Here is a 19,426-nt window from a genome sequence, read left to right on the forward strand (position 1 = left end):
ATAGGAAAAAATCAAGCGGTGATAAATCTGGGGAACGAGCCGGCCACCGAATTGGACCCTTATTACCAATCCATCTATTTGGGTACGTTCTATCCAGATATTCAGTAACAACCTGTGAATTGTGAGGAGGAGCACCATCTTGTTGCCACCAAATTCCTTGTCGTTCTGCTATGGGAATATCTTCCATCAACTGGATCAAATCATTTTCTAGAAAATGTAAATATCGCAATCCATTGAGATTTTCATTGGAAAAGTAAGGTCCTATGATGCGGCCATTGAACAATCCACACCATACATTAATACCCCAAGTAGTTTGAAAATTACTTTCGCGGACCCAGTGGGGATTTTCTTGAGACTAATAGTGACTGTTATGTCGATTCACAACTCCATTATTGTGGAATCGCGATTCATCGCTCCACAAAATTTGACTGAATATGTTAGGACTTTCATGTAATATTACCTGAATACAAGCAATGAATTCAAGTCGTCGTTCAAAGTCCTTGGGTTTCAAACCTTGTACCAACTGAATTTTGAATGGGTGGTATTTATTTTCTTTCAGAATTCTCTGTGCATTAGATTTACTCACACCGACTTCTTCTGCAAGAGTACGGATAGAAACATGTGGATGCATAATAATATAAGCCAACACATTGATCTCTAAATCTTCAGTTCTAACAGATCTCGTATGATGACGATGCTTTATAGCAGAAGGAAATGACCCAGTTCGCAATTTTTCTACAACTCTCGAAAAAGTCATTCGTGACGGAATGAGTCTGTCTGGAAAACGTTCTTCGTATAGACGTTGTGCTTGACGGCAGTTTTTCTGACATTCCCCAAAAATTAATAACATATCACTGAAATCACTTGGACTAAACGCGAAAGGCATACTGGAGTTTTCGCACAAAGAACACAGTTACTATTTTGCAAAGAATCACTGAATCGAACTGACAAGTAGATACAATTCAACAACATTTGTTACTATGGCATCAGCAAGCATAAGCTACTTGATGAAATTGTGCAATATAAAGCAATTCACCCTCAAGTTAGTCACATTCTCAAGAATTTCAATATTATATTCAACTGATATCGATATCGTATCGTAGAGGTGAGAATAATGGTTTGTATTCAGTAGTAGTCTAGTTCAATTTAATAAAAGATATAGACTGGATTCGTGTACGAGTAAATAAGTTTTTTTGAAACTTTATATTTAAGGAAAAGTGCAATAACTCAACAACGCCGTAACCGAATTTCAAAAACCAAACATGAAATGATATCAGAATTTAACGTAGCATCTGAATATGTAATGATATACAGGGCGTTCTATTTTGAAAAATGGAATTTAGGTCTGTAGCACCTACACCAAACACCCTGTATATTTAAAAATTATATCAAAATATAGCTCTCATGAACTCCTGAAACTTTTGTATGAAACATTTTTGTGTATCTCCTTCAACAAACCAGATATTGCCTGTCACATAAAATGTGGGACACCTGGTATATATAAATTAAACAATTTGTGGACACAACACTCAAAAAGGGGGGCAAACCGCGGACATGTGTTTCTGGCTATTGGCCTCATCATATATATATATATATATATATATATATATATATATATATATATATATATTATATATATATATATATATATATATATATATATATTATATATATATATATATATATGTATATATATATGTATATATATGTATATATATATATATATATATATATATATATATATATATATATATATATATATATATATATATATATACATATGTATATATATATATATGTATATATATATATATATATATATATATATATATATATATATATATATATATATATATATATGATGGGGCCAATAGCCAGAAACACGTGTCCGCGGTTTGCCTCCCTTTTTGAGTGTTGTATCCACAAATTGTTTAATTTTTGATTTATATCATGCACACTCGATAAAATCTCTATTTGTATTTATCCTGGACCCGGATCTCACGCAGGTAGCTATAGCTGCCTCCGTGGTCATGTTAGATGTAGCCTGGGAATTCTAGGTCTTCTAACTGGAACCACAAATGTGCGGTTGGCTCCTGTTGTTGACTCCGTGCGTTTGTGTTGTTTCCTGATTTCGACAAACAAGTGTGTCCCATCTTTACACTTGGCTGCACCGCGCTGATGAGGCCAATAGCCAGAAACACGTGTCCGTGGTTTGCCCTCCTTTTTTGAGTGTTGTGTCCACAAATTGTTAAATTTATATATATATATATATATATATATATATATATATATATATATTACATTATATATATATATATATATATATATATATATATATTATATATATATAATTTATAATTTTCATAGTTCTAAAATACAAATCTTATGAAATGTAATAACAACAACAATAATAAATTGGCGCTCCGGGGCGACTTCATTGATTCCAGTGACGCATTTGCTTTTTCAGCTGCAGGAAAACACGGTTAAACCTGCAGCACCACATAATTTGGCTTGATAGTGTATAGTAGTGTGATTTTGCTTTATTTGTAGGAGGCTGCTCCTTTTCACTTTCTAAATTATCACTCCCAAACATATTTTATTTTTAATGATCTAATAAAATATTTATTAACTATAACACAGGTTATGTATATTGTAGGTAACAAAACTGTACACACTGTAGGTATTCGAGCTCAGTTTGGCGAGACAGATAGTTTAACGCCAAACCAGAAGAGAGAGGAACTCTTGATAGAAAGAAACACTGGTCACACTTTGAATAACACCTTCTATTTCCTTTTCACATAGACTGAATCACATATAACGAGTAAACATGAGCGAATTTTGTATCCGAGCACGAAAAAACAGAAGCCTTTCAATATCACCATTATGATTCAACGTCTCAGCTTCTCATCGGGTGATTGATTCTTGCACGGCTTTTCTGACGAAGGCGATGCTCTCGAAACATTTTCACTCGAAGAAGAATCTGTAAAGCAAAATCAATGCTCTGAATTGCAATGGAAAATTGTTTTCTTCAAATTAGAAAAAGACCTCAGCTTTTCCCTGCCTTCCATTTTTTTCGATTCTTATGCCTTCATCTGAGACTTCTCTTCCAAGCTATTCCAGGAATAATTGAAGAAAACGGAATTTCTTGATATTGAAAGAAAAACCTGCTGTAAAAAGTGCCTGTAGTACACACCGAAAATATTTGAAACTCTCTTCCGGAGTCGCACTAGAAATCGAACTGTCGTCGAAATGAATAAGGGCAATCGAATCCTTCAGATTACTGAAGGCACAGTTAACCGCTCTCTGAAATACAGCCAGTGCATTGGCAAGCCCGAACAGCATCCGCAGATAATCAAAGTGGCCGTCCGTGGCTTGGAGAATGCATCCTTATGAATGAATCACTCCTCGATCGGTATCTGATTGAAACCGAAAGCCATACCCAAAGTTATGAAGTAACGTCCCTTGGCCATTCTGTCCAATTGTTCGTCGATGAGTGGCGCAGGAAAGCGATTTTTAATTGTGAAGCGGTTGAGTTTGCGAAAATCTACGCACATTCGAAAATACAGGACTGGCAAACGGTGATTCACTTGATTTCATTATGTTATTCCTCATTATTTATTGAACTACCTCCCTTCCATTGATATTCAGGCGATAGGGAATACGGATGACAATAAAATCATTCTCTGAACGTATTTTCAGGCTTATATTATTTCTTCTACTTCATTTCCAGATATAATCATACCGGTGAAATCTCGCTGTGACGTCTGTAACGTGAAAAGTTGACTTTTATCAACAATCCAAAGCACTTGTTACGAAATGTATCATTTAATTGTGGAAATCATAAAATACATGTATACAATTTCAGAGTTCCAATCTAGTAAACATCAGCTATTTTATTTTCTTGATAACTCTGTATTTCATTGCATGGTTGATGTAGTCTGGGGAAGAGAAAAAAAAACGAATTATTATTAATGAAATAAAATTCTCAAAAAGAAGGAATGCTTAATGTGTTACAGGTTCAATTATACTGATACCTCCTAGTTTACTCATAACTTTAATAGCGCTCTCGTAAGCCAAAACATTATAGAATGTATTAAATCATTCAGGATGAATAACTCGAAGTCACTCAGTGATCTTGCACAGCAGAAAAATATCTGAAATAAAGTCATATTTTTGAAAATGTTCAATCAGCACAAGAAGTACTTTACCTACTTTGAATGCTTTCTCATTCAAGATACCAGTTTAGATCATTGTGAATTTTCGAAAAGAATAAGAACATTATCTGTTTTATCATCATTCCTTAACTTTCCATTTTCATATAGGTTAGTTTGTTATTGTTTAGATAGAGGTTATCTAAAAGATCCAACCTTGCTAAATATTCAAAATTTGACTGAAAGGATGTCATTCATCTTCAGTATTCCCAACTTTGATGAAATGTCACTAATATTCCTAGTTTGACCTCCAGAATCTATCTGTTTCCTTTTTCCTTTTTTATTGTGGGCTTATCAAAGTGGAACATGTGGTTCTGATTTTCTCAAGTTATAGAGGATTTTCTGAGTCTGAAAAATAAAAAGTAGTTGTAAAGCCATCAAGAAAATTGTCATAGGATTGATATTTCAACCATCCAATGTGGATTTTGGTTTTCAACTAACCTTAAACGTTTCCTGACGAAACTCTCTCCGAGACCACCCTCCATCGAAGGTAGGTATTCTGCTGGGACACATTCTGGGGATTATCCTCTAATAAGTGCATTTCGTATGTATTAATGAATCCACAGGTTAGTAACTTTTCTGTCTTTTCAGGTCTCTTTTTGTTTAGTACCTAGTTTTACGTTTTCTCTGTACGAAGGATATTACCAGCTCCCACATCATTATGTCCTATAGCTATACACCAATTTAGCTAGCATGCATGTTTAGAACTTTGCTTTACACCTAACCGCTTGGAGACAGCTTCATCCCTGCTTAGTAGATAGAGCTTGCTTGATTTCCTCTGCTAGTTAAAGTACAGACATCCCCCAATCCTGATAAACTGGACGGACCTTGTATAGAAAGCCGTTGTTGGGGATTGCAAAAGAAAGGACAACCTCCAAAGGAATATACAAGTAGGATAATTATATATATATATATATATATATATATATATATATATATATATATATATATATATATATATATATATATATATATATATATAATTATATGCGCTAACACTGCAGATCTGAATTGGATTATACATATCAGCTTACCTTTTAATGAAAAAGCCTCATGTTCTTATGGTCCCACAAAACTGATTTGAAAAAAATACTCTTCGAATAAAATTCAAAAGAAGCTTTTTTTTGAGTTTCACTTTATTATTTGTATTTGAGCTAGACACTGGCAATGTGATTTACAACTGTTACGTCGCTTCAAACTCAGATCAGGAGTATCCATTATCATTCAGAATAATATTCTGCAGCTGATAAAAAAGGAATTTTATTAAATAACAGATAGATGTAGGAGGGTACAGATAGTCACTTTTTTAGAAAATAATCATAAAAGTATATTTTTCTTATGGAGGTACGTACCTATATGGAAAAAAAATTAATTTGTCGCAGCGTTTCAACCTATTATCATGCCAAAAATCTATAACATCTTTGAATATAGTATTCATGTCTTCTGAAGCTCAACCTGGTTGAGCAATGAATTCTGAAAAATACTGACGATCATCTGGGAATTTTTTGTCAAAAAAAAATGGATGTGATTGATGAAATTACAATATTGAAGCGATTGTGTATAATGCAACATTTATTTATTTCTTGACAAATTTTTGGATTCACGAGATAAATTGTTTGGGATTATGTAACTCTGATAATGAAACTTTCTATTTCAATTAAGAAGTGACATATATAATCACGTTCCACTCTGTTTTGAAAGGCTTTGAACATTTCAAAAGAAATTCTTGAGCAATCCTGAATGCATCGAATTAACATTGAGTACATGCAAATAATATGCAAAAAAAATTAACCTATGCTCATTCATGTCACGACTTATAAATTTTGATCAATAAACATGAAATTGATATCCACTCCATGTATCGATTTGGAGCGGTAAAGGTCGAAAGTACATCTAGTAATATAATTGTTTAGAACTGTTTTGAGTGGAAATGATAAATTTTACGAATAAGGAACGAATCACTTTCATAAAACACTTTGTGGATTTGGATGAAGTTGTTATTATTTTAATACAGCTCAGTGTTCTCCTTCGATAATTTCGTTGAATCTCAATACAGAAAGCATTCAATTCGTATTTACGAGAAGGTTTGATCATTTCTTGATGAAAAGAAAATGATGATCATCAAACTCTTCGTTGTTATTGAACGATTGAAAATAATCATATTGATAATGGTTTCCTATCGAATGATGGTCTGATGGAAATGAGTACAGGAACCAGAAGTGAATGATATACCACAAAGATGAATGTCTTCATTATTTATAACATTATCCACATCACTGTAGGTTTAACAAAGTGAAATAAGTATTATATGTCAAAGTTAAATACAATTGCGAACAGAATGCATATAGCATGAAGAATTTTACATGTAACATACTCAAAAATTATATGAAATTTAGTTTGACTACGTATGAAAATAACGTGAAGAACGAATACACTGATACATCTGCATTAGCTTACCATTTTGAATTTCAAAATGCTAAAATTGGCATCTGAATATGACTATCAGAAACAAAAAATATTGAAAATAACGCATTAAAATATCATGATTCTGTTCATAATCTTATTTACGATAGTTGAATCAATATAGCCAAATCCCACATTCTGTACGTTTACAATTAAACTCCACTGATAACTGATTTTGAGAGTTGGCTTTGACAGCATGATGTCTCTGAAAATTTGGATTAACTTGTTACTGAATATTTTGTACGAATTTGTTAATGGTTTCACATATATGTCTGTTATTTCATGATATTTGACAAAGCGAATGCTGATATAAATATTCAAGAGTTGCGACTGAAAATAAGTGTATTCGAATTTAGAGGGAGTTTGTCGAGAGACAAAACCAAACGATAATATTGAAAAAGGTATATTTTTAGGAGAAATTAATTTTTAGGATGAAAAGGTTTTGGCTTTCTGCTTCTTCATCTCAATACCCAAAAATGTGGGAGTCGTTCAAAGAAAGGTAGGAAGCAATCAATTTCGAAAAAAGTAACACTATACGAAGATGTGTAGATCATGCAGAGAAGTAACTTTCAGACACAAACTGCTTTCCTCTATTTACTTTGTATTCCAAACATTCGTTACAGAGTTGACAGATATCATTCACAGGATTGCTACACAATATATTAGGTAAATGAAAGAGGTAAAATTTCATTCATATAAAACACTGGTGAATATCCGATGTTTCGGCATTAGACACTTGCCTTATTGTATAAATATAGAGAACAATTCAAACAAGATTCTTATGGCCGAGATTCAATCAAATGAGCGAATGAATATCATTAGTAGATTCAACTCACTCGTGACGTCAAGTCGTAATTTTATGAATGAACTGGTGGTGGCTCTTAAATTGAAATCAATGTGGAAATGATCAGAATGGTGCTTATTCATTTATCTTTATATATATATATATATATATATATATATATATATATATATATATATATATATATATATATATATATATATATATATATTATTTATATTTATGAAATCGAAAAAGGTTAATGCAGTCAAGCTGCTGGAAAATAATTCCACGAAAATCAAAAGATAAATAAATAAGTACCATTCTGATCATTTCCATATTGATTTCAATTTAAGAGCCATCGGTAGACAGCTGTTTCAGCCTATTGGGCATCGTCAGTACCGGACAGGCGGTCCTCGATCGAAGAAAAAATGTGAAAAACCAAGAAAAGTACTCAATAGAAATAACTGCGTGAACGCAAACGAGACACAAGTACTTTTTTTGGTTTTTCACATTTTGTCTTCAATCGAGGACCGCCTGCCTGGTATAAATTGTACAGTAAAATCAAAAATATTTACAAGCTCATGACTTCTTATGTGAGGATGTTGAAAAAGAAATGATGAGACATTGGTGAAGATGAAAATTGATATGGAATTCTGAGTGGTTAAATTTTTATTTTGAAATAGTTTTCTGTCAGACCGTCGTTGGTGTGTGCAAGATTCAAATGATCGAGTTTGAGGTTAGAACTTTGAAATATGACAGACAAGTGAAAGAAGACTTGAAATTTCACTAGGAGTGCCAAGTATACTCTAGTTTATAATGTTGAATTGTTCTGTTCAAAATTTCTATGATTAGATTAAAATTGAGATCTGATTATACAATAGAATTGTTCAAATTGATATAATTATTGTAAAAGTTTTTGTCTAGAGTCAATAAGTAGGAATAAATTTCACTTAGGTGATTAATGTCTGTTCTTTCGTTCATACAATTGTTGTTTTCATTTCTAGAAATGACCTCTTAACTGAGATTGATTCAGTGGTTAACACTTTCTTTGAGTTATAATCCATATGGTGGTCAAACTCATTCACATGGTATGCTAGCGAGCATCTTTCTGGGTGTAATCTACAGTCACTTTTGTGTAAAGTAATTCTAGCACCTAATGATCGCGAAGTTTGGCAAATATATATTTTATCATGATTGACACGAAATACTATAAACCACATTCACTTGATTTATCAAGGGGGCCTTGACTTTGCTATGTTTTGACTTTAAGGTTAGAACTGTTTTGTTATCTATTTTTATGTTCGGTAAACTTTGAAATATCCTAGATAGTTTGGGAGTGATGTCCTTGATGAAGGGTAAGGTTGTGGAAATGTATTGGATTGGGGCATCACTAGTTGTATTGTCATTAATAGGATGGGTAGTTACATTAGTAGTTGAATTATTGGTTCCTCGAGATTTCGGTGTATTGAACAAAATATTGTCTATAAACCGAATAGGATAGGAATTTTCTATGAAAAGATTCGAAAGAATTTTAAGGTTTTTATTATGGAAACTTATATAACTTAGATACTCTTGGTCTTTCTGTGAGAATATTCCTATAATAATGAAATTCTGGGTTTTGAAAATTGATTCGAATTAAATAACGGAAATGGCAACAAAACTCCGGAAAAATTATAGGGTCATATAGGTTTGTTTGAAGGTGGTTGACAATGTTTTGTGGTGCATTTCATTAGTTCGAACTTCCATTGTTTAATATCACATAAATTGATTTGAATTCCCTGAAATAATCTATTGAAAAAAATTAAAAAGATTAGCTGAAAAAATAACAATTATATTTAGTAAAAAAAAAGGAAAAAAACTGAAATTACAATGAAATGAAATACAAGTAACAATCAAAAATTGAACTGTTAATACGAGATTAAAATTAAAACTTGATAACAAGAAATGAAAATTAAAAATTATCAAAAAGAAATGAAAAATAAAAGATTCCAAGCCAAGTTACCTCAGGACGTTTCGTCTCCGGGTGATAAATGGACTTATTCCTTCGAGATCTGACTATTAATAGGCCATTCGAGTTCTTTCACCTATCCCCTCTTTTCGCTTCATCGGTTTCAGCGGGAGCTGACCGTTTGGCGGAAGTTGGTCGTGTTCCGCTTGATTATAGGTGTCCATATGTTGCGTATCTCTACGTTAGTTTAGCTAAATGCTGAATGCCCATATATGTAGCTTCTTTGAACTTTCTCTTAAACCAGTGTTCCGCCCTATGAATGATCTCAGCTTGGGACCACTTGATGTTATGTGGATGAGTTCAAACATGCTCTTCTATTTCCGATTTGCTGGTTTCTCCTCACTGTTTTTTTGTGCTCGGCAAAGCGGACTTTCAGTGGCCTATTAGTTCCACCGATGTATGATTCTCCGCACTAGCAAGGTATCCGGTAAATGCAATTCTTGGAATCGCAGGTTTCCGTGAGGTTGCTACGGATAGTGTTCCAAGATCTGAAGCAGGTTCTGATGTCATATTTGGACCCAATTCTCCTTATCTTTTTCGAGAATCCTCGGATGTAGGGAAGTACAAGTATTGGTTGTGACGGCTTCTCTTTCTTGTGAGGCTGCTGCCTTCTAGCCGAAGTCTGTTCAACCATCACTTTTGAATTACCATTTTGTTGAAGGTAATTTTTTATAATGCCTAGTTTTTTTTTGAGACCTTCCCTTGTATACCCGAAAGCACGGTCTACTATTGTCTTAATAATTCTACTCTTAGTCGATTGATGATGGTTGGATTCTTGGTTCAGATACTGTCCCGTGTGAGTGGGGTTTCGGTTTACAATTGTTTCTCATTCAGTGTCGGTCCTCTTCGAATGGGACAACATCGCCGTTTTCTGTGAGTGTGTGCAGGAGAATCCGAGGCAACCGATTTCGCGTCGCTCACAAAAACTTGGCCTTCCGCAGACTACAACTTGGCGAATTTTGCGTAGTGACTTGGGCCTGCACCCGAACAAAATTCAACTGATCTAGAAACTGAAAGTAAAAGACAATGGACAATGACGTATGTTCGCTGAATGGGCTCTGGAGCAGTTGACAACTGACCCTAATTTTCATTTAAAAATCATCTACAGCGACGAAATCCATTTTTGGATGAATGGTCACATTCAGACAGAACGAACAAAATCCGAAAAATCCGAGGTAGCCGATTTCGCGTGGCTTACAAGAACTTGGCTTTTCGCAGACTACAACTTAGCGAATATTGCGTCGTGACTTGGGCCTGCGCCCGAATAATGTTCAACTGATCCAGGAACTGAAGGTAAACGACAATAGACAACGACGTGTGTTCGCTGAATGGGTCCTGTAGCAGTTGGCAGCTGACCCTAATTTTCATCTGAAAATCATATACAGCGACGAGGTCCATTTCTGAATTAACGGTTACATTCAAACAGCACCAAAAAAATTGTCAGATTTGTGACGATATCAATTCACATGAGATTCAAGAGTGTCCAATGCATTCCGAAAAAGTCACTGTGTGGTATGGATTTTGGACTGGCGGCGTCACCTGTCTATATTTCTTTGAGAATGCTGTTGGCCAGGTCATCACTGTCAATGGCGAGCAGTATAGTGCAATGATCACCAACTTTTTTGGCCTGAGTTGGATGATCTGGACACCAACGACATGTGTTTTCAACAGAACGGCACTACGTGCCACACAGCTCATGCCACATTAGATATTTTGCACGAGCGATTTGAGAGCATAGTCATCTCATGTGAATATCACATGTAATTGCGATTTGCGATTTGGCCCCTTTAAACTTTTTCTCGTGGAGTTTTCTTAAATCGTGTATGTATGCAAATAAGCCACAAACCACAGCGGTCCTAAAAGCCAACATAACCTATGCCATCTGTCAAATTTAACTTGATATATACGCCGGAGTCATGGAAAATTGGACATTTTGAATGCTGGGTAAAGCCTAGGCGGACATTCGAACGATGTTACATTCCACACATGTCATCCATAAATATCTCACACACACTTTGTTTTATTCAAATGCAAAGATGGAAAGCGTTTGGCGAAAGACCCTATATTTGTTAAAATGGTGTTTTTTCATGTGGATTTTAGAACATACTATTCCAGGTTAGTAATAACCACTCACCAAGAAACAACTTCAGCTTGGAATAATATCCAATCATAAGATAGACTCTGGTTTGAACTACGTTTTCTTATAACCTACATCCCTGATCTTTTTTTGGATGAGTGTAAAAGTTTATAGTTGCATACTGTAGATGAACTGGATCATTTTACAATTTTACAGCCTTGTGGTTTAGTAGGGTGTCATTTATTTCCCATAGCAATTTCCAACAAAACGGTTTTCTCCAGGAAATATTGATTAAAACATTACATTAAAGAGTGAACGACAGAGCTAAATGAGATGTTTTTGCATCGTTATTGTTGAAAAATAGCGTCAGGCTATCATCATTATAGGATAATTAGTGTGAAAGTGTAATTCTCATGAACAATTTAATATAAAGTGGAAAAAACATGAGAATAAATCAACCGTTTGTTTCCAGTTTCTCTTGAAAATGACTCTGTCAATATTCATTATGGCTGTATGTCATATATATCCTCAGGACCAACAACATTGAAGCGGGAGATACTATTGATACTGTTTTGAAGTGATTTGCTCTTAGTATTTTGAGATAGGGGAGTATGCTGTTACACAACTTTGTTACCTGGTAAATATAAGAACGCAATAATTTTTGAGTTTTGAACGAGGGTGAGTTGAAGTTCCTATGAATCTGATATTCAGGTTGTGGATAACCGTCATTTCACTTTTTGCAACAGATAGAGGGTTACTTTATTATTCAGTATTTTGTGATATAAGCTTGCACTTGATGATGATTCTTGGTGATGATTCGAAGACGAAGACCCGAAGACGATTGTAGATACCAACAATCGAAACGTCGTGAACTAACGTGACTTGGAATCTCTACATTTTTTAATTTTTTTTATTATTTTCTTTTTTCATTCCTTTAATTTTTATTTATTCAATTATTATATTTTTACTTGTAGGTTATTTCACTATCATTTCATTTCAGGTTTATTGTTGCTTAATATAATTGTTATTTTAAACTATTCTTTTTTAATTATTCTTTTTTACTTGTTTCAGGGATTTCAAATCATTTTATATAGTAGACAATGGAAGTCCGAACTAGTGAAACTATAATACAATTTGTATCATCTGCATATAGATGAGCCGAACAATTCTTGAGACAAGTTATTAGATTTGAAGTATACATTGTAAATAATGAAGGTTAAAGTATGTATCCCCGAGGAACTCCAGACTTCAAGATGAGGTATTGAGAATGATTTTTTTTCATTGATCCGGCCGTTACTCGATGAAGATCCATAGTAATTTCATGAACTACACCTCACGATTTGATCTCCATAAACTGGTTTTGAGAAATATATCACGATATGTTTCACTAACACAGTAGCTTTATCAACAGTGATTTGAATACTCGAATTGCTTCCCACACTTAAGTTTATATACTACAGATAACCATAATTGAGACTACCTCACACAAATTACGTAAACCCCCCCCCCTACCTGAGTCACCTCTTCCACTATGATCACCTGAAGCATATTACCTCACTTCTACATCAATGATACTAATTCTTTCTCGGTTTTTCTACGAAAACAAGTTCAATCCATTCAAATCCAGTTGGCCATTCATTAGAATGTTTGAATTTTTAAGGTTATTAATTTCCATTGCTTCCAAATGATTCAGTTTCAAACCTTTATTTTCTATGTGTAAAATTTCGAACTCTTCGTTGAAGATATGATTTTCTTCTGAAAAATGATTTGAATATGTTAAACTTGTTTTCTTATTTACATAGCTCATATGATGTTCCACTTCGATTACTAAATGTTCCGCCAGTTTGACCAATATATACCTTAGGACATGTTCCACACTTTAATTCATATACTCCTGATTTCTCGAATTTCGATGATTTATGTTTATTGTTTTTACTTGAATTTCCCAACGTATTACTTGTTCTATATGCAACTTTAATATCTTGTTTCCAAAAAAATGAAGCCACTTTTTCCGTTGATTGTCCAAAATACATCAAAGCTCTATAATTTTGAATATCTAACTTATCAATGGCAAAAACGTCTCGAATCGCTTTTGCGTAGTCTACGCAAATTTTTTGACTACACCTCTTTCTGAAACAAGACTGAAATTGTATTCTGAGAGTAGTAATTCTTGATGTCATGATTACCATTTCTTGAGGAATACTATTGATAAAAAAGTTATTCACGGCTTCAGGATGTCGAAGTGATGAGGCAGCTCATAGTTCATCATCAGTAATATCGAAAATCATGGAAAAAGCTGTTAGTCACCAAATTCAGAAATATTTGGAATGCTTCCATAAATGAACAGATTTTCAATAGGGTTTTCGGAAGTTACTTCGGAAGATGGCAATCAACAAACACAGAGAGTATCAAACTATTGCTCTTGATATTTTCGAGTCATTTGGCCATGTTTGTGGGTCTCTAACTCTATCAAAAATTGTTCTTCACGGTTCTTCCTCTAATACCCTCACATTCAACGATGTGACATCATAGCTACTGACATAGTTTTTTTTTGGGTACCCAAACATCACAAGCATCCTTGATAGCCTGAAATTTGAAAGAAGGTTAGGACCTCTTCTCTTTTCTGTAGATACTTTTTTGCGGAAAGTGTTTGATTGTTTTGATCACACCCAGAGCGAAATATATCAGAAATACACGCCATAATACATTGTTCATCGTTTGAGGTTACACATTTCGAGGTAGTTATTCCGAATAATTATATTCTACAGTGATTCAAATCCAACGCAAATAGCTACATTCATACAGGTACTGTACTTGATTACGAACTTTTCTAAATTTTTTGGGAAAAACATCTTTCGTCCGAGTCTGCAGATAAATCTACTGAAGAATATCAGAATTTCTTTAACTTTCGTTGGAAATATATCAAAGATCAATTCAGCTTGAAGCTCATATATGAATCTTTTTGAATCAGTTCATTAAATTGCCATTGCGAGAGCGACAATATAAAATTGAATATTTAAATCGCAGTAACTTTCATTCACATACAATATACAAACATTCTTGACCAATTTCCACAAAACCTTCGAAGTATGTGGAATGAGCGTAATCATTGTTCAAAATACGTGACTTGAAATTGAAGAAAAGAGGCTAAGGTTATTTTGATAACTCTTAGAGAGTATGTCGGTTTATGAGTGTTTTCGAATATTTGTTTTTTTCTTGTTTTTATGTTTTCTAGTTCCAACTTCGAATAGACATCGTAGTGTGTATTATATGATCGTTTGGAATGAACTGAGAAATATTTTTTATCCGAATTATCCTGAAATTGCGTCGATGAAATATTTTGTGAACATCGTTTTTGATTTATTTGGAGAATTAGATGTTTCAATGAGTTATAAAATTAATATTCTTGTCATCGTGTTTTTACGACTCAGTTTACGACTTAGTTTTCACTAAATATTTATATTATGAAAACAATGAATTTCAGCACGGACATCACTCAGATTACGACCATAAATATGTAATTTTTGATTAGTCAGATGTGAAATAAAAACGATTTGGTTCTACATATAAGACCATTTGATTTTTTCAAATAATATCTTCAATATACATCTCAAATGATTTCATTGAATGTAAGATACCCAGTATCATAAAACACCCTGTGAACGTAGGAGCAATAGAGGGTGACTAAAGTAATAGAGGATGACTAACTGTGACTGTTACGAAATGGGATTTGTCATCCCGGCGAGTCGAAACACGAATAACGGCAGTAGAGTGCTAGCTTCCATTGTGAGATTATATATTTGTTTATAATCAGTCGTTGTTAATATATTTTTGGGGTTTATTCGCTGTATTATTGTGAGATTGAGTCTAACATGAATATGTCTGTGTTTCTTCATCACGATCGTTTTTAACTTAACTTCACTTTCTCACATAGGTACTTACAACTACTTTGAGTCCCTTATCTTTATATAGGAATAAACAAAAAAATAAACAACAAATATCATGTTGAATTGCTAAGATTTTTTTGTTGGAAATATTCCATTTATAACGTTTTTTATTATTCTGCAGATGAAATAAGACTTTATCGTTGTTGTAATATATTTTACCAAATATCTCAACCCCGAATGAAATTCCTATATACCATGTCTACATCATCAAAATGACAATTATATAAATATACTTTATGAGTCTTCTTCATAATCATCTCATCACGAACATAAATGTTCAGTAGTTTCGATCTTTCAGCAACAATAACAAAAACCATTATTCATCAACATTTTGCAAATATCTTATTTATCGGGTCAGTATCTGAGTTCTGTGCATATTTTCGAATATTATTCGAATGAAAAATCCAGAATGCAACAGTTTCGAAAACTTCAAATGATTGACTGATTATGATTTTTTTATTCTAATGGGCCGGAAGATACGGCATATCGTATGTTCATTACCTATAGTCCATAGGTACTATATTTTGTATTTCACTATAAGTCTATTTGTTCCTCATCTTTTCCTTTGATGAAAAACAAAATATCGACTCGAAATTTCGTTTTTCTAATGAAATTGTTGATCAATCGATATATCATCTATGGATGATATGTTTGTTACTCTACACGAATATCCAGTAATTCAATCTGCGGTACAATTGGAAAATACTGAAATTTTTTTCATTAAGTGCCAAAAATGATTCAGTTCAAAAATCGAATTAATCATCTTAATGAATAAAAATCCCCTTCGAACACCACAGAAACGACAGAGTGAAAATATAAGAAATGAAAAACTTTTGTCGCACGATATTTAATTACAGAACAGAAATATTGAGAATTCGAAATTTGATTACTAAGCCAATGGGGTATTTGTTCCTGATTACAAATCTTTGGTAGGTACATGTTTCTTCCAGGTATATCAGACATATAACTACGAAAATATAAAGAAAATTAATGTATACAATCAAATATAAAGTTCGTATATACAGTGCTAGTCAAAAGTCCCCTCCCCCCCTCGTATCTTTGGAACGGGTATACTTATAATAATGAAATTTGGAGGGTGGAAATAAACGGATGTAGGCTTCTTAACTGGTCATAACAGGTGACGCAATAGTCATAAATGACGTCACAAGGCCACTGTGACCAAAATTTTTAAATGGGACCCTATGGCAAGTGATAGCTCGTTTGAAAGGTATTGAAAATACCTATTCAGTCATACCAATTTTGTTTGGGTTTCGGCTGATTTTGATTGATAAATTGAAGAAATACGAAAATTATTGTTTCGCATTTAATTAATAAAGATTTTAAAGTACGCCTCTGGTTCATTGTCAAAAAGGTTGACGTGTTTGAATTATCTACTTGTCAAAAGTGTTTATACCTTGAAAATTTACCTAAGCTATTGTTTAACGCGACGTTTAAGTGTTTACATAGGCAAAATGGTACGTACTGTAGCCGACAAAGTAGCAGCTATCTTAATAATTGGTGAATGTAGAAACAATTTCCATGCAGCGGAACGACTGTTTAATGAGAGGTACCCCGATCGCCCTATATCGAGGGTTTATTTGAGGGAGCTTCTTCGGAAGTTTGAAGCATCAGGTAGTGTTCAAGATGCCAAACGATCTGGTCGACCAACAATTAGTGATGACAAAAAAATTGACATACTTGGAGAAATGGTAGTGAACCCTACTTCTTCCACAGCCCAAGTTGCGTCTATCTATGAAGTCAGTCAAAGGACAGTACATAGGGTGTTGGCTAAAAACAAATTTCATCCATACAAATTAAAAATGGTGCACCAACTTTCAGATGATTACCCCGACCGAAGACTAGAATTCTGTGAAACTATGTCCGATAAAATGAACCAACAACCAGGCTACATACAGACAATTTGTTTTAGTGACGAAAGTACTTTCTTTCTCAATGGAAATGTTAACACTCAAAATGTGAGGTATTGGAGTGACACAAATCCTCACATCTTTCGTGAAAAACATACTCAATTTCCAGAAAAAGTAAATAATTGGGCAGGTATTTTGGGAAACCACATAGTTGGGCTTCTTTTTCTCAATGCTAACTTAACCGGTGAATTGTATCTGGAGATGTTACAAACTGATATTGAGGCGTTAATTCTTGAAATTCTAGAAGATAATCCAGATGAATTCGACAACTTGGAAATAACGTTTCAACAAGATGGTGCTCCTGCACACTATTACGGTGCAGTAAGACGTTACCTTGATGAAGAATATCGTGATAGATGGATTGGACGACGAGGTTCGATCGAATGGCCAGCTCGGTCACCGGACCTTACACCATTAGATTTTTTTCTGTGGGGGTACTTGAAATCTAAGGTTTACGCTACAGCACCTGACAGTATTGCCATTCTGAAACAACGAATTGTTGAAGAATGTAGGGCAATTTCCGCTGACACACTGGGACGAGTACGACAAGAGTTTAGCAATAGGATGCATTACTGCCAGGAAGTAGATGGAGCACATTTTGAACACTTATTATAAGAACTGGTTATTAAATCTTTATTAATTAAATGCGAAACTATAATTTTCGTATTTCTTCAATTTATCAATCAAAATCAGCCGAAACCCAAACAAAATTGGTATGACTGAATAGGTATTTTCAATACCTTTCAAACGAGCTGTCACTTGCCATAGGGTCCCATTTAAAATTTTTGGTCACAGTGGCCTTGTGACGTCATTTATGACTATTGCGTCACCTGTTATGACCAGTTAAGAAGCCTACATCCGTTTATTTCCACCCTCCAAATTTCATTATTATAAGTATACCCGTTCAAAAGATACGAGGGGGGGAGGGGACTTTTGACTAGCACTGTATGTGTGTATATATCTATATATGTGTGTATATTATAACTTGTAATGTACCCCGCTAATAACCCTCTGTGGTTGATGCGGTTCTTGTTTAAATAAAGAAAAATATATAACTACGTGTCGCTAATTTGCTGCAGCAAACGTAATTACTCGGAAAACTTGGTTTTTCAGAGAATGCATTTGAAGTTTCAATATTGCCGTAATTTTTGGAACCTACAATATCAAAACAATCAAATGGAATAATTTGATCCAGAAACAACTGGCTACGACATGGGTATAGATGAAGGGGTTGAAAATAACCACACAGTTTTTCCCAACATCAGAACTATCTCCAATTTCACTTTTGATATTCTTGCTGCTGATATCAGTTTTATAGTGGTACATCAATAGAATTCTGACGTTATTGCTGATATTAAAAAGTGTTATTAGCTAATGTTTATCACAAATTTCTACTTGGGACAGTATTATTTTTTCTGGAGATAATGAAAGACAAGTTGTAACTAATTAGATGAAAATGTATTGTAATAATATCAAATAAATCAATTATTTACTTCACTTTTACATTAAAGAAATTTGGTATAGTATTTCCAATACCAATTGGAACAGCACAGAGAAGGAACTTCCGCCTCGACATAGGCGTCGGCATATTATTTTTCAGTGGTAGTTTTTCAGTTACTTATTATTCTTACAATCATAGCAATTGATCACCCCCTGAAAAAGTTATCTCAACTGAATTTTTCCACCATGGGTAATTATGAAAAACTACGAAATTTAAGGTAGTTGATTTCCGAGTTGAAAACTCTAAAATACAATGAAAATACAAATAATCACACCGATTATATATATATATATATATATATATATATATATATATATATATATATATATATATATATATATATATATATATATATATTTATATATATATATATATATATATATATATATATATATATATATATATATATATATATATATATATATATATATATATATATTTATATATATATATTTATATATATATATATATATATATATATATATATATATATATATATATATATAT

The 19,426-nt window shown here is 33.4% G+C and overlaps 1 protein-coding gene and 1 long non-coding RNA gene across 3 annotated transcripts in view; one reads left to right on the top strand and one right to left on the bottom strand.

The window, feature by feature from the left end:
* LOC111506664 (monocarboxylate transporter 12) overlaps window positions 1–19,426 on the top strand; it is a 121,670-nt gene that overhangs the window by 67,938 nt on the left and 34,306 nt on the right. The window lies entirely within an intron of this gene.
* Window positions 4,482–4,804, bottom strand: LOC141485645 (uncharacterized). Its single transcript, XR_012467324.1, has 2 exons — window positions 4,653–4,804; window positions 4,482–4,559 (listed from the first exon to the last, which is right to left on the bottom strand). It is a non-coding gene; the product is annotated as an uncharacterized lncRNA (long non-coding RNA).

This window comes from Leptinotarsa decemlineata, unplaced genomic scaffold, assembly GCF_025532065.1.
Source record: "Leptinotarsa decemlineata unplaced genomic scaffold, Ldec_3_MD MMD2_tig00026328_RagTag_RagTag, whole genome shotgun sequence".
Classification (NCBI taxonomy): Eukaryota; Metazoa; Arthropoda; class Insecta; order Coleoptera; family Chrysomelidae; genus Leptinotarsa; species Leptinotarsa decemlineata.